At 33.0% G+C, this 16,018-nt stretch overlaps 1 protein-coding gene across 4 annotated transcripts in view; it reads right to left on the bottom strand.

Annotated features, from left to right (window-relative positions):
* Positions 1 to 16,018, bottom strand: part of CSNKA2IP (casein kinase 2 subunit alpha' interacting protein) — a 262,755-nt gene that overhangs the window by 106,287 nt on the left and 140,450 nt on the right. For 3 of the 4 annotated variants that reach the window (XM_058731696.1, XM_058731697.1, XM_058731698.1), the window contains exon 1: positions 8,996 to 9,267. The exons of the other annotated variant lie outside the window; for it this stretch is intronic. The gene's annotated coding sequence lies outside the window, so the exon portion shown is untranslated. Of the gene's footprint in view, positions 1 to 8,995; positions 9,268 to 16,018 lie in introns of those variants that run through there. 4 annotated transcript variants of the gene reach the window in all.

The following is a 16,018-nucleotide window of genomic DNA, read 5'->3' on the forward strand; positions in this document are numbered from 1 at the left end:
CTCAAAAGAAAGTCTCCAATGATGAAAAATTAATGGCATTTCATGAAATATGAAATTTTTAAAAATTAGCAGTTTAAAATTAACTTAGTGTTTGCTAAAATATATGATTTTCAATGTCTTTGTAACTAAATAAATTGACCTTCTAATAAGGCAAATGGGAGCTACCTTACATTCAATGTTGCTTTAAATTAGGCATAAAAGCTCTAGTATAATATTATTCTGACATGAAAAAAGACTATATATTGTTAAGTATAAAGTTTTTTTAAACAGCATAAATGAGGTATCATTTTGTAATAAAAAAATGTCTATCTATACAAAACTACCTCTTGGTAAGATGTTATCGCTTGGTGGTAGATGAGTAAAGGTAAGCTTTTTATCTTCTGTTTTTCTCTCTGTACAAATTTTCTATAAGCATTGTAATCATTTTGATATTAGAAAAATGAAAGACAAGACATCAACATCTTTGAAGCCCTGTCCGCTTTGCCCCATTTATTTCATGCCATAAGCTGTTATTCATTTGTAGCATCTCACTTTGGTATATTACTTTTAATTTACTCCATACTTTTTAATATAACGGATACCCATGTTGCTTTAAATTGGTAATTGAAGGATAAGAAAAATCCTATACTGTATTATGTTCAAGTCATAAAAATACTCTTAGTGAACCAGAAGAAGCCAATGATCAACATTTCTTTGATTTCTAATATTAGATCATTAACTGAGTTTTAGTTCTTGTCTTATTTTTAATTCAACAGAGTTAAAGAGGTTCTGGGTCAATGTTCTGGGTGAATCAGAGAATCAAGCTTTGTTCCCTTCCTTGGATCCTGAAAATGTGAGTGTGCACATCTATTGCAGGAAGGGAGGGGAAAGCGAAGGGCAGAGACCAGCAGATCCCTATGGAGGCAGAAGGCCATAGAGCAGTAGCCTTGGATAATGAAGGGACAAACTGAGTGGCTCCCTGGGTGGGTCTTCTGTTTTGAAATCTATAGCTCTGCATTCTCACTTAATGTCCTCTATGGTTTCTTAATGTTTACTCTGGTTCTCTGTTGTAATTTGTCTCCTAGAGATGAAAGTTGAAGATGGCTAGTCTGGTGAGATCCTCTTTCAACATCTGGTGTTTACTACAGCTCTGTGAAGTTTACTTTTTTCCCCTCATCATTGCACTTAGTGTATGTGTTTCCTTAAGTCCAACAATTTTACAGACATTGTAAAAAATAAAATATTAGTGTCCCCAATTTTTTCTCTTACCCATCTCCTGTTTTTGCCCTCTGCCCACCCCAGTAAACACAAAGACAGTCTTAGCAATGAATCCCTCAAAGAAGGCATGTCAATTGATCAACCAATGTATACTTTTCACTGAGTCACTCTGTGAATTAGACCTTGGTTCACAAGACTAAGATATTTATGAAAACTCAAAGCTAGTTCAGAAAACAACTAAAGTATGAATCAAAACTGAACTGACAACTCAGGGACAGGGAAAAGTGCAAAAAAGAAAAAAACACATCATGATGAATCTGACCTTTCAAGAAAGGGAAAGTTTAATGAGGAAGCCAGCAGGGCATCGTAGGTTGGAGAAAGAGCGCAGAGGTGAAGTAAAGGTGTATACTTTGGTATGCAGTGAACAACCGTGCCTGGAATAGGCTGGGTTTTGTTACTGAAAGATGTGATGAAAGGAAGATTGTATCACCAGCTTTATTGAGGAGTAGTGAGAAGAAGGTGATTAGAGATTATGTATGATCCGGAAGACTAGACTTAAAAGTATGGCCTTGTACAATAGACAATTTATATCTACCACAATATTTTAGAAAACAATGCATCATAATAAAATTATTATTTTATACTAGATTGGCAATGAATTGAAGAAGAGAATGAAAAGGGGAGAGAAGGGTCAAGAAAATGTGTTAGAAAACTTTTGGAATAATTGGCATATGAGGTAATGGAACCTGGATTCCAGTGGTGGTTGATAATGAAGCAGAGGGAGTATGTAAAGAAAGAAAATAAAAAATAAAATTAATAATTGGTGACAGATTGGGTTATGGGAATGGAAAAAGTATAAGGGGTTGGAGATGTCCTGAAGCATTAAAGGATTATGGTACTAAAGACAGAAATGGAAACCTTGGAATGGGACTCATGTCACAGGAATTGTGCTATCCATATTCTTCTTGCTAATTTTTGGTTAAGTAGCTGCCAGCTAGTTCTAAAAAGGACTTCATGGTACTGACTTAGAAGTGATCCCCCCTCCAAAAAAAAAAAAAAGTCCTGGACACACATTTATAAGAGAGTATCTGCACAAAAGAATACAAAAGAGTTTTCAGAAAGCCTAAAAATTGCATTTTCCAATACAGAGTTGAATATTCCCATTATCTTTTAGATATACCTGTCATGCCAAATGTTACCTTGTTTGTCTTACTTACATGACATTAAAATTCATATGTTCCTAACAATTGTTTTCACTTAACTTGAAATAAAAAAAAAAATTAATGCACATTTTCTATAGTTTCTTCCGGTTCTACATGCAGAGCCTCTGAATTTTAACAGTCCTTTTGAAGTCTAACTGAAATAGGCAATACACTGTGTTCACCGATATCATTTTGAAACTGTCTGACCCATTATTACATAAAGATGAGCGTTTCGCTTAATAAAGCCTTAGAGTAACACAATTTGTTACACCATAATTAAAGATGGACACATCTGTTCCATTTTAATTCAAACCCCTTTGAACATAATTACATAAAGCTGCAAGAAGAGAAATTCTCAGTCTTAGAAATTTACTATCAAAAAAAATCATTCCTTCTACAGAAACTACATGGTCAAAGGACAATTTGTAAAATGAAGTCAAATAGATGTCTCTCACTCTGTATCAAAGCATGAAATAAAGCTAAGACCCCAGATTAAAGTACTGTCCCCATATGAAAGCCATAATTAGTTAAGGAAACCCAGGTGAAGGACAATCTTTATAGTAAGTCCTAGCATTCCATCCCCGTGGAGGGGTACTATCTTTTATTTTCTGAGCCCACAGATACATAACAAAGGAAGAAACAAATATGAAGGATAGTTAAAGGGGGGAAAACAGGAGATATTGAACATTTATGTGTCATCTTTAAGCCGCCTACTAAATTCTAAATTTTTAGTCATATTAGTCTCATAGACCTTTCTTAAAAAATAGTACATCCTTTTGATAAAGTCCTAGTCATTATATCCAAAATAGTTCTTAGGTTAATAATAATCAGATGTATAAATAAAGAAAGCAGAGGTAAAGGAAACCCTGTAATTTCAGAATGAATTCTGAGAATTTAATAACATGAGTTAAATGGTAAGCCATGCACACAAATATCCCTGAAATGTGGGCTGTTAGTCTGTTTTATTTATGTTTCTATATCCTGAAGATGGCTTAATGAGGAGATGCAATCAGGATTAGCTAAGCAGTGAGAACTTGGAGGGAACAGGGTGGCAGTAAGATTTATATAAATATTTGCAGAGACGAGCAGATGCTCACATAATCCAGACAATGTGTGTGCACTTCATTTTAAAATAAAATAAAACAGTTGAAAGCCAAAATATAATTAATCAGAGGAAATGCTTTAATCAACATCTTCCAATCCTTAAGCACTGCTAAAAAGATTAAAGAAACATAGAAGAAATTAAAATATGATATTCAAAAGGAAACCAGAATTAATCTATTCCTGACATTCTCCTTTTCTTTCAGATGTGGGATGGAGAATGCAATTAATATGCATTTTCAATTGCTGCCAACTAGGGAAATTTCCTAGGTGTTTAAGCTACTAAATAAATCACCTAAGACTTACTGTATAATTTACAATGTAGTAATGATAGCTCTCTCTTCATTATTAATTTATTAGGAGTAATGTGTATGCTTGCCCTTATATCCTGTAGTTCTAAACAGGGATCTTTCCAGTGGAATACAAGAGAGCAAATTTAAATGGGTGTCAGTTTGATATTCATAGGTAACCTACAAAGATAAAAAGAAGTTGCATATCAAGAAAGGAATTAGTATATCAAATCCATGTAGATACCCAAATTTGACATTTATCTAACTTTAAACTCAGTTTGGGGCTCAGTTCTTCCAAACTCAGAATCTCTCTTGCAAGTATTTCTGTTGTTTTCTGCCCAAGATTTGACAAGCTGCTCAATATGAACCTATGATTATTACTAAAGTTTGGAGAACATCTTTAAACAGAGAATTTTCAAACAATGTCTCAAGGAAATAAAAAGCACATGCCTTCATGGCAAGTTAAATATATATAAACATTTTAAGCTCAGAGCCTTTGCCCTTTCCACAAACAAAATTTTATTGGTGAGAGTAAATTATTTCATATGGACCTCCAGAATATTATAAACAGTTTTGAACACAAGATGGACCCCTACAGACAGTCATCAGTTTACTACTGTTAATTTCAAGAATATCTTTTCAATAGAACTTGAGCCTAGTTCCAGTTTCTAGCAGAAATATTATTAATATCTACTAAAATTCTACCAAAAAGTCTCTAGCATTTGGGCCTGCAAGTCATGAAATCTTAAAAATGTAATCCTGCGAAACACTGCCAAAATTATTCTTATTAAAATGTCAGAGATTGGAATTTCGTATTATGCGTCCTCCTATAAATAAATCTTAAAAATAATAGAGAAGAATGATTGACCTGAGAGATCCATTGTGAAATCTAGACTGGGAAAATGAAAACAACTATGTGACAATTTCTTCTGTGTTCCATCACAGTTAAGGTAACTTTAAAGTTCACACTGTAGTTATTTGCTTCTTAGATGCTAGCTGTTTGATATTCTATTCTAGCAAACGAACAACATACCAAACAGCTAGTATATAACTGAAAAGAAGAAAAAGATTCTTGTCTCTGTCTCTAGATGGCTTTGGACATTTATTTAGTAATTTATGTGCAATGGCCTTTTGACCCCCAAATTACTGACCCTGTGTACTTCATTGTAACATGAATTTGCTATTATTAAAATAGTCTATATTTTATTATCAGAAAATTCTGAAAAGTTGCCCTCTTTGATTTATATATCGATGTCATTCTTTATCAAATAGCATTATGTTATACTCAAATTAATGACTTTCACATAATGAATTCAACTAATGATTTGTAACCAAGTCCAGGGATAATGCTTATTAGGAATATGGCCATTTCTGTCAACGGACTCACTGGAAAGATAAGAAGCAGAGTCTAGTTATACAAATGTCCCCTTTATTCTGGCTCCTTTTTCTCATTTCTTATCAGTGCACCACAGGAAGGGAAATAGAGTTTAATTATTGTGGTTGTTGAAAATCATTATCATCATCTACCAAGTTTATCAATTGTCATAAGGAAGTCAGAAATTAAGTTCTGTTGGGGATTCTGAGACTGGGACACAATATCTGGAGATCTGAGTCTCATCTCTGCCATTATTTGCTTTGTAATCTTCTGCATGGGCCATGTCTTTAAGATGACAAGATTGGTTTAAGGGTAAGCCACCCCAAGGCACTTGTACTCTGGGCATTGTCAGCAGCAAGCCATGGCATAAACATAACCATATATGAAAATTCCTCATGAATCTGGAATTGTGCTGTCTGATAAGGCATCCCCTAGCCACATGTGGCTGTTTAAATGTACATATAAATAAACTAATACTAAATAAAATTTATAATTCTATTTCTCAGTCACACAAGCCAAACTTCAAATGTTCATAGTCCCATGTGGCTAACGGCTAACAGTAGAAAAGAAAATTTCACATAAATGGCTATCCCATATCCATCAATTCCTGAAACTGGGAATAATACACACCAAAATTATCAACCTGCAAAATTACCAACCTGTATCCAAGAATTAATGGATGTAACAGAGTCATTTATATACAGTTTTGTTTTGTTTTGTTTTAATCATAACTTACTCTTTTTTTTCTAATAATGGGGAAAGATGTATGCAAATGACTCAATTTCCTTTTTAATAAAATAAATTCTGAATATAATATAGTTTCTCCATACTAAAGGATTTCTTAGTAATCATGCAAAACCCTGAAATCATATATCTATAGAACACTGAAGCAAAGATTTATCCCAAAGATTTTTTACTATGGTATATTAGTTGCTGATGATCCCACAAAAAGACACACACATAAACACACACACACCCCACGTCTTTTTAAATAAAAACTATCAAACAAAACCAACACCAAAAATAACACATCTATGATAATACATAAGCAAACAATCTGAGAGTAATCTAAGTTTGGTGATTTAGATTTAATAGTACCTATTTAATGACTTATATGATTTTATATAACCTATATATTAAGGGGCAGAATAGAGTGAATAAAAATATGCAATATATAACTAATTATAGAACACCACCATTGTTTTCAAACATACAAAAATGTATACATTCAAATAAGTAGTATTCGCCTCAAGTAGTTACTTTTCAGAAAAATGAATTGCCTTTAGATTTTCTGAAACATTCTTATAAATAACATAAATGGTATCATATCTTAATACTTTGGGGACTTACTTTGTTTTTGAAAATAATTTAAGGTCATCTTAAGCCAAATCTGGATCATAACTTCTTGTTATAATCAAGGTGAAATTAAAAAGTAATAAGGCATTTCTTATGATAATGACAATAACAGTAAGAAGGATAATGATAAGGTAGCATTTATTGACTGTCCATAAATATCAAGAGGTGTTGAGTATTGGTAGTCTGCATAATTTTTTTTCCCCATCTTACAGATGAACAAACAGCTGTTCATAAAATGTCAAAGTTTGCCAAGTGTCACATGTCAGTCACAGCTAAGGTTAATTCTTAATGAGAAATTCCAAAAAATGTTTGTTTTTTTTTGTAATTCCTTTTTTCATTCCACATTTATGTTATAAAAATTTACATTATATCCCGATTCTGGTCAATATATACTGTACACTTTATGATATGATTTTCTTAAAGGAAAACAAGATATGAACCCAGTTATTCCTTGATATACATCTTGATGATTTTTAATGTAGAAAATCAATAAAACCCTTCAATGAAAATTAAAAGTCTTCAAATTATTGTTCATTATAATTAGATATTAGATCATTTGGTGTGGTTTTCGTAAATTTAACATGGTTATTTTTTATCTTAACTGAAATGTAAATATGCGACCAGAAAAATTTGCAATGTGAAAAAAAATAGGAAAAATCATTTGGGTGTATAAGTCTTAGTATATTTACAAAAGACTGACAAAATTTGATATGAACTACTAAATTTGCTGATCTAGCATACAAACTTTGATTCCAGTGTATTAATTTGTGAAGTTGGTGCATAGCTTTAAAATATAACTTAGAATGATTATCTCACGTACAATTCAATAAGACAAGGGCTCATATAAATATCATGTACCATTGAACACTATCAATTAAGTATATAAACCTAGGATAAAGCTGTTCATGTGGCATACTAGACAAAGTGGAATTATTACAGACAGTTTGTATCAATTAAGAAAGTTCAAGCAGTTATTTAAATACTTGAGGCTATCCATTAGCCTTCAAAGCTCAAAGAAATCACTAAAACGTAATTATATCCAGCCTGGTGATTTGGCACTTAAGTTTATAAGAGGTTATGAAAGCCTCACAGGTCATGATTGAACAAATAGCTCCTGATCACCGCACTAGTGATATCTTAGAAGAACAAGATTATAGAGAAGACATCCTGGCATTTAAAAATGTCTGTGCTGTTTTTCAAAAGGAAGATTTGAAACGGCAACCATTATGCTAGAAACAATGCCAATGAACCAGCATAAAATATATCATTTGTAAACAATTCAGTTTCTAACAATGTGTGCATAAACCATATGTAACTTTTCTTTTTTAAACGGGGGTATGCTATAAATCTCAAATTCAATCTCAGAAGCAGCATTAACCAGTACCTCCTCTCTTAGAAGTTTCCTTTCTAGATGTGTCTTAACCCATTTAATCATGCTCCTAAATACTACCTCCTGACAGGCAATTAAGACTCTGTAAGTATTCAGAATATACATCTGTGTACCCATTTCTTTTGAACCAAGAAAAGAAAATTACTTAGCTATAATTAGTCGTAATTACCATGACTTGAAACCTTTTGAGCTCAAGTGCTCTAGTGCATTTGAGATATATATATATAGATAGATAGATAGATAGATAGATAGATAGATATAGATATAGATATACACACTCCATCCAGCAAATTTCAAGTTATTTGGTGTCCTCACAAATAGGCAAATGCACCTCCAATTCTTAAAGTCCAAAGTATATCTAAAATTATCAGCTTTACATTTCAAGATAGGCATAAAACAGCTAATGGAGACAGTTATAATGATGACCCAGAGAAGATCAAGAAGAAAAGTGAAAAAACAGAAACAAAAACAAAATCAAAACAAACAAAAAAACCTTCAATAGTTCTCAAATAAAGTGTCTCTCCACTTAAGGACACAACCTTAAGTTTTCACCCCCATAATTGGGAACTGTTCTGAATAACAGTTCTTTTACCCAAGAATTATATGGTTTGTCAATGTTCAAAGATTTACAAAGAGTACTGAATCTATGCTGAAAATAATTTAACTGTGGGTGATTCAGAATTCCTTCAGGATTTTTTCTCTGCCTTTAGCATCATCATTGAACACATACATCATAATCATTGCACAATCTTGTAGGTGCAGAATACATAGGAAATGCAGTTTTCCCGTACATACATACATACATACATACATACATACATACTTTTCTGTACATATATGGGAATAAATCTGCTTTTAATTTACTTACTGAACATTTATCTCTTAATCATAAAATCAAAGATTGGTACAAAAGTTTATTCATTGGCACGTTTTACATGTTGGGTTTTCAGGTCAACAGGACTTCAGTATACACAGAAATAACAACACATGCATGTGTGCATACACACACACACACACACACACAAAGACTTTAACACACCCTTATATGTATATCATATAAACAGCCATGTAACCAAGAACTCACCAACACACTCTAGCTGCTGAAACTTCCTTCTCATCACTAATGTTGTAGTAACTCCTGAGTCTTCATTAATTTTCACTGGTGGGAAAATAAATGTCCAGGATCTCCATTACCCCATTGCTTCAATCCTTGGTGCCATGAGAACTTTGATGGCCTACCCTCATTGCTGGAAGATGAGGGTGGGGAGTATGACCAGGAGGCTGTGTTTCCACTCCCACCTGTAAGCCCACTTCACAATGGAAGATGTGTTCCAGAATCTTGGGTTAGAAATTAGAATAAATTTTTCCATAGAAATAAAAGTCTGAATAGCTGAGACTTCTCAGATAATGAGTGTTACAATTCAGTTACTTTACAGGATTTTGTGGACTGGTCAGGATAAACTACCTCATACAATATCAACGTTATTAGAAAAATGCTTTTGGACTGTTGACATCACTTAAAAAGCAATTTTTAAAACATGTATTGTTCATAATTTGGGACTGTCCATAACTGAAAACACAAAGAAATCAAAGTTACTATTCTATAAAATCATAGAATTTTATGGGGCGCCTGGGTGGCGCAGTCGGTTAAGCGTCCGACTTCAGCCAGGTCACGATCTCGCGGTCCGTGAGTTCGAGCCCCGCGTCAGGCTCTGGGCTGATGGCTCGGCTCGGAGCCTGGAGCCTGTTTCCGATTCTGTGTCTCCCTCTCTCTCTGCCCCTCCCCCGTTCATGCTCTGTCTCTCTCTGTCCCAAAAATAAATTAAAAAAAAAAAAAAAAGTTGAAAAAAAAATAATCATGTAGCGAAACAAGGGAAGATGAGAAAAATGCAATTAATCTTTCTCACAAGGTAGATTTCCACAGTAATGCTGAACTTACCCAGTGTTTTCATGAAACTAAGGATCATATATTAGCTCTGAGGTTTGATGAATTTAGAAAAAATTCAAATTGGATAAGAGTGTGAATGCTTGTCTGCCTGAGCCTAAATACGTTTAGAGATTCAGGACTCATAAGTAAAGAAAGAAAAAGAATGATCCTCCTTTGACATCAAGTATTGAGAAACAACCCGACAAAACATATTAGCATCAAATAAAGCCAAATCTAAATGAAGAAATTCTTAGCCTTAATGAAGGTCATATGTAAACATACAGAGAATTCCACACTAGCTTTAAAAGGAAACTTGGGAAATTAACTTCCACACCTGATTAACTTTGAGGTTTTTAGAGTAAAGTAACTGCCTATATCCCAAGTAATATTATTTAAAATTTAGTTTCTTTTATAATTAATGAAGCAATTGAAAGTGATTACCTTTTTCTTGAGAGGGAATAAAAATTTTTTTTAAGTTAAGTTCTCAGGATATTTGTACAGTCTTTTCCCCTCGCCAGGCACAACCTTCCCAGCCCAGTCTTTGCCTCAGCCAAAATAGCACTTCTACAGAGACCTTCCTGGATGTCCCATTTAACAAGGTCAATTCCTCTCATCTCTATTATTCACTAATTCTATAGTCTGTTCATATAATTTTGTAATTATATGCTTGTTTATGTATTTACTCCTTTATCACCTGCATTCTACGTCAGATTATAAATGCCACAAAACAATCTGTGTCTTAATTCCTGAAAGTATATCACTTAGCATACACTTAGTACAAAGCAGGTAATCAATTAAATATTTGCTAAATGCATAAAAGAAAAAAAAGCAACAAAGTTTGCAGTTAGCTAAGGATTTTTTTAAGTGATTCATAATTTTCTGGATGACAAATATGCTCTATGTCATTCAGTACTTATTAAAGGTAACGATCTTTCTGTTTTTATCTTCCCCCAAAACTCCATTGCTTCCCAAACTGTTACACAGTGCTGTTCTGGGAAATCCTTAACAACCTGCTCTCTGCATGAAAAGTAAGGCATATGTTTATACACATAACTGTATTTTAAACTTTACTAACATAAAAGATACATAGGATACAATTTACAAATAATAATAAAACACATAATATTCTTCATTGAAAATTCCATTTAGCCAATTGATTCTCATGGAAGGATCTTGTTGATATTTGCCAAACTCTAGTATCCACAGGCAATCTATATTTGAGATGGACAAATGAGTGCAATCCCAATGTGGATGTTGGTTGACATTTTGGTTAATGTTATTGACCACAACAAAAATGAAAAAACAGAGACATGTCCAAGCTTCACACATTTGTCAATGGTGTAAGCACCATTGCTGACTCAGACAACCATTTTCAAATACTAGAAGGATATCTTCTCAAATTCTTGTGGTCTTCATAATGTAACACCTGTACACACAACACAATTTTAAACGTAATCTGCATTATACAGATATTCTCCATCACTTTCTCATGAGTAGACCAGGAATAGAAAACATTCTCTGTAAGGGTCAGATACTAACTATTTTAGACTATTTGGGCTTTATATTCTCTATGATAATTACTCCTATTTGCTATTGGAACGCAGTCATAGACACTATGTAAACAAAAGGGTATGCCTGTATTCCAATAAAACTTAGACTATGTATACTAGTCCAACTATATACAAATAGTCTAGCTATGTATAAAAACCAGCAAAGGGCTGAATATGGCTTAAGGCACTTAAGTTGCCAATCCTTTGCCTACAGAATCAACAGACTATAAACTGGGCCTAAATTTTAGCACTTGCCATTTTCATGGTTAACATACTCCCTCATTGCTGATTTCAAGCTACTAGGTATCAATGCATGCTGAGTTGGGAACAGTTGAACAATAGAATATAACACAATTACACAGTATTTCCACCATGCAACTACATATTATATAGAGAGATAACCTAAGAAGGAGAAAGTGATAAATTGCATTTCTTAACTTTGCTCTTAACATATTTTGTTTAAATTGAGCTTATGTAATTTAATTTTTTTAATGTCTGTGTTTAAAAGTTATCCCATAAAATTCCCCTCCAAATTTCACAATCTATTCTCCTGCACTGATAGGAATAGGCTTTTGCACACCACACCTCTATCTCCTTCCTTGAAATTCTCTTTACTCTCTACATCTCCTACTTTAAGCTCGTTCTTGTTTTCTTCTTCGACTCTCTCTATTTATTCTCAGGTAGCTCCTTCTCCTAATCTCATTTCTAATTTATAGGGTTCAATATGACTCTGTTCCTCCATCTCAGCATGCTATCTTACCATAACTTCAACTACTCCTTCACTGCTGACTATGCTCAAAAGTATATTTTTTTGTTCTGCATTGTCATTCACATTTCTAAATAGACTGCTAAGTATTAAATATATTTAGATTTAATATAGATATTAAATTATATATATAATTCTATATGATATAGAATATAGATATATTATTATATAGAATTATATATGATATATGATAGGTATTATATATATGTGTATATGTGCATACACATATATATATGTGTATATGTGTATAAATGCATATATATATATATATATATATATATATATAGAGAGAGAGAGAGAGAGAGAGAGAGAGAGAGAGATTGATTTCCATGTGGGTGTTTTGGTTCCCTACAGTCACTTCAAATTTAATGAGCCTAAAACCAGTCATCAAATTTTCCAGTCCCTTCCCCCTCATGCCTTAGGTGTTCAATGTATTTTTGTCATACCAGCTTGAAATTTCTAATTCAACTTCTCCTTGGCCTATATCCTTTCTTATCAATATTTCCTGCTAGATATATTCTAGCACATCTCTCTCAATTCACATTTCCACCACACAGCTCACACAAGAATTATATTCTCTCAACTGACATCCCTGTCTTCAACCTTATCGTCCTTTTAGGGTTTCTTATAGTGCAATGAGGCTCATTTATTCTAAATCCTGAGTTTATCACACTTAAACCCTTGATTAAGACCTAAAATGTATTCAACTGCCTACCTCAATGATTTAAGCTTAAATTTCATACTTCTCAATGTCAAGGGCTTCATTATCTTCAAGCAAATTTATCTTTACTAAGCAATGCCATTATTCAGTATCTCCCCAAATAGACAAAATTCTTAGATACTGTAACTTGTATTTCATTTTCATGTGGGTAGGCAATAAACAACTTGTTGATTTATTTGTTATCTGTTAATGCAATTTGAAATGAGTGGAGTTGTATTAGGAAACTCAAAAGATATGCTTCATTGGAACAATAAAAACAATATATTAAAGATATAGATATTCTAAAGATATTTCATAAAGAAAAACTTACCATTCATATATATTCAACAGACTAAATAAATAGGCCAAGTCCTATGAACTGTGCTAAGTGCTAAGGACACTAGGATAAATAAGACACATTTTCTGACTTCAAAAAGCTACAATCTATTCAAATAACATTGTAATCACCATACTCTTAAAACATTGCCTCAGGAAGTTTGCAAGTTTGGTGAAAAGCTAAAAATCCATGTGTCATTTCAAGGACTAATTAAAGGGCTTATTGAAGAATATTCCTTTATTAGGTAAATGAGATAAACATTGAACAAGACATTTTTAAATTAATTTTTAAAATATATATATTGAATTCCAGGCAATATTAAATACTATGTGGATATTTGAAAATACTTCATCTCATTTTACATTTTAATAGAGATTTTATGGCCCAAACATTTAATTCATACTTTTATGAGAATTTTTACATTTTTGTAAATTTTTTGCTGCTTTGGAGAGCATGAGCAATTTTTGGTTATAATGTGTTCTACCTAGCAAATTAATAATGCTCTGTCCACAATAACATAGATGCTTATATGTGGCAAAAAAGAATCTTTTGTTAATGACCACATACTCCAGAGAAGGAAACTGAACATGTTTAAAAGCACTTCTTGGGGCACCTGGTTGGTTCAGACAGTAGAGCGGGCAACTCTTGATTTCAGCTCAGTCATGATTCCAGGGTCCTGAGATCGAGCCCCACATTGGACTCCTCACTGAGTGTAGAGATTGCTTGGGATTCTCTTTCTCTTTCTCTCTCTCTCTCTCTCTCTCTCTCTCTCTCTCTCTCCCCCCCCCCACTTGTTCTCTCTCTTTGACAAAAAAACAAAAAACAAAAACAAAAAACAAATAAAGAAAAAAAAATTTTAAAGCACTTAAGTTTCTTTTTAAAAATATTGATTTTAAACCATCTGTAATCTCTTTTTTTTAAAGTTTATTTATTTTGAGAGAGAGAGAGAGAGAGAGAGAGTGTGTGTGAGAGAGCAGAAGCAGGGAAGGAGCAGAGAGAGAGAGGGAGAGAGAAAATCTCAAGCAGGCTCCATGCTGTCAGCACAGAACCTGACTTGGGACTCGACCCCACAAACTGAGGCCATGACCTGAGCCAAAATCAAAAGTCAGAGGGACATGTAACCAACTGAGCCACCAAGGCACCCCTCCATCTGTCATCTCTTGAGCAATTATTAATATTACTTGGAATACTACAGATATAAAAAATATTATAACATTTAAAAATTATTATTTAGTTAGCATCTCAATAAAAGTACATGCTACTTGCTTCCTCATTAATAAAATAAGACAACTGTACAGTATAGAGGTTTTTTCCTAATGTAAATTCAGTAAAGAGTTCTTAGTCATAAGAAAATTAGAATTCCATTATAAACAACTTTCAAAATTTTAGAAGTGACTGTCCATTATAAAGATATGAAACAATACAAACATATTTAAGTCCGCTATCAAGAAGCATAAAACATGCAATATTTCTGCATCATAAAAATAATAATAATGAATAATGATTAAAATCCAGAGTATTTAAATCCTTGCTTATATTTTAAAGTGAAATTAAAACACACTAAAGAAAAGGTATAAATTTTTAAAGACATAATATAGATATTGTTTGTCCATCTGGATTTCATGAAATTCTTAATCTTCATTGTTATATGAAGCTTATAAATTAGCTTTCCTTGGTTCAGGGGGATTAAGTAGAAATCTGTCTTCACTGTTCCATTAGCTCTAGTGGTGGACATTAAATCTCCTTCTTGGAATTAAATGTCTTAAGAATGTGTAAAGAGGGAAAATGAATCTTTGTGGTGAACATTTGCTTGAATAACTTTGTGTTCCTAATGTGATAATCTGTATGTTATCTTTAAACCACACTTAAACCACTTTAAAAGTAACTTTGACCTGAGTAAGGAAGTTGGACAAAGATCTGTTTCAGCTATGATCTCACACTATAAGCCTTTTTTTAATTGCCTCAAGAGCTTATAACATTTTTTTCTGAAGTCAATGTAGATGTCATATCTTTTTATACATTAAGAATTTTTTAAATTACCCACTGGGGATCCAGTAGCAAGTGTCATGATAATTGTCAGTGACCAATCCAGTGTCCCATGTTAGACATGAATGATATGACAAGACATGAAATAAACCTCTTTTTCTCACATGGCACACGAACTGATTTTGAAAGAAAATGCCAAAAGGTGCTCTGAGTCTGTTTTTTGTAAAAAGTAATACTATTGGAATATCTGCACAAAGCTACTACTTTAGAAACAAAAGATACTAGTTTAAATCTGTAAATCACGTAAATCTGTCAAAAATCAATACCCCCTACTGGGGAAAGAAGGTAGAAAGAGAAGGATACAGGGAAAGAGAAAAGAGAGAAACCTGCATTCAAAAAGCAACTCTGGAACCCAATTGCCTTACCTTCAAAAATTATATACCTTTAAAAAAAATTACTCGCCTTTCAAGCATCATTGTTCTCCTCTGATTGCAATAAGAATGAGAAAGGACATGTAAAACAGTTATTGTATACTGAGTTCTTTTACCTTGAAACCAAAATGAAAGGTAATTTTCTATCAGTCCCCCTTTTTAATTGAAGTTTACTATATCCAGGTACCCTAAGTTTTTAAATTCTTTATAAGGAAGCTATACGACTCACTTGTTCAGAAGCAGGAACCCAGAAATGTGGTCATATACCCAGAGTGCAGGATACTTTCTGTGCTAGTTAATCACAAATCTATATTAAAGTGAGCCCAAAGGGGGGGAAAAAAAACTTCAGTATGAATACACTGGTTAAAAAGATACACAAAGTTTTTAGAAAAGCAGCAACTCTACAGCTT

The sequence above is a fragment of the Neofelis nebulosa genome, chromosome 5 (assembly GCF_028018385.1).
Source record: "Neofelis nebulosa isolate mNeoNeb1 chromosome 5, mNeoNeb1.pri, whole genome shotgun sequence".
Lineage (NCBI taxonomy): Eukaryota > Metazoa > Chordata > Mammalia > Carnivora > Felidae > Neofelis > Neofelis nebulosa.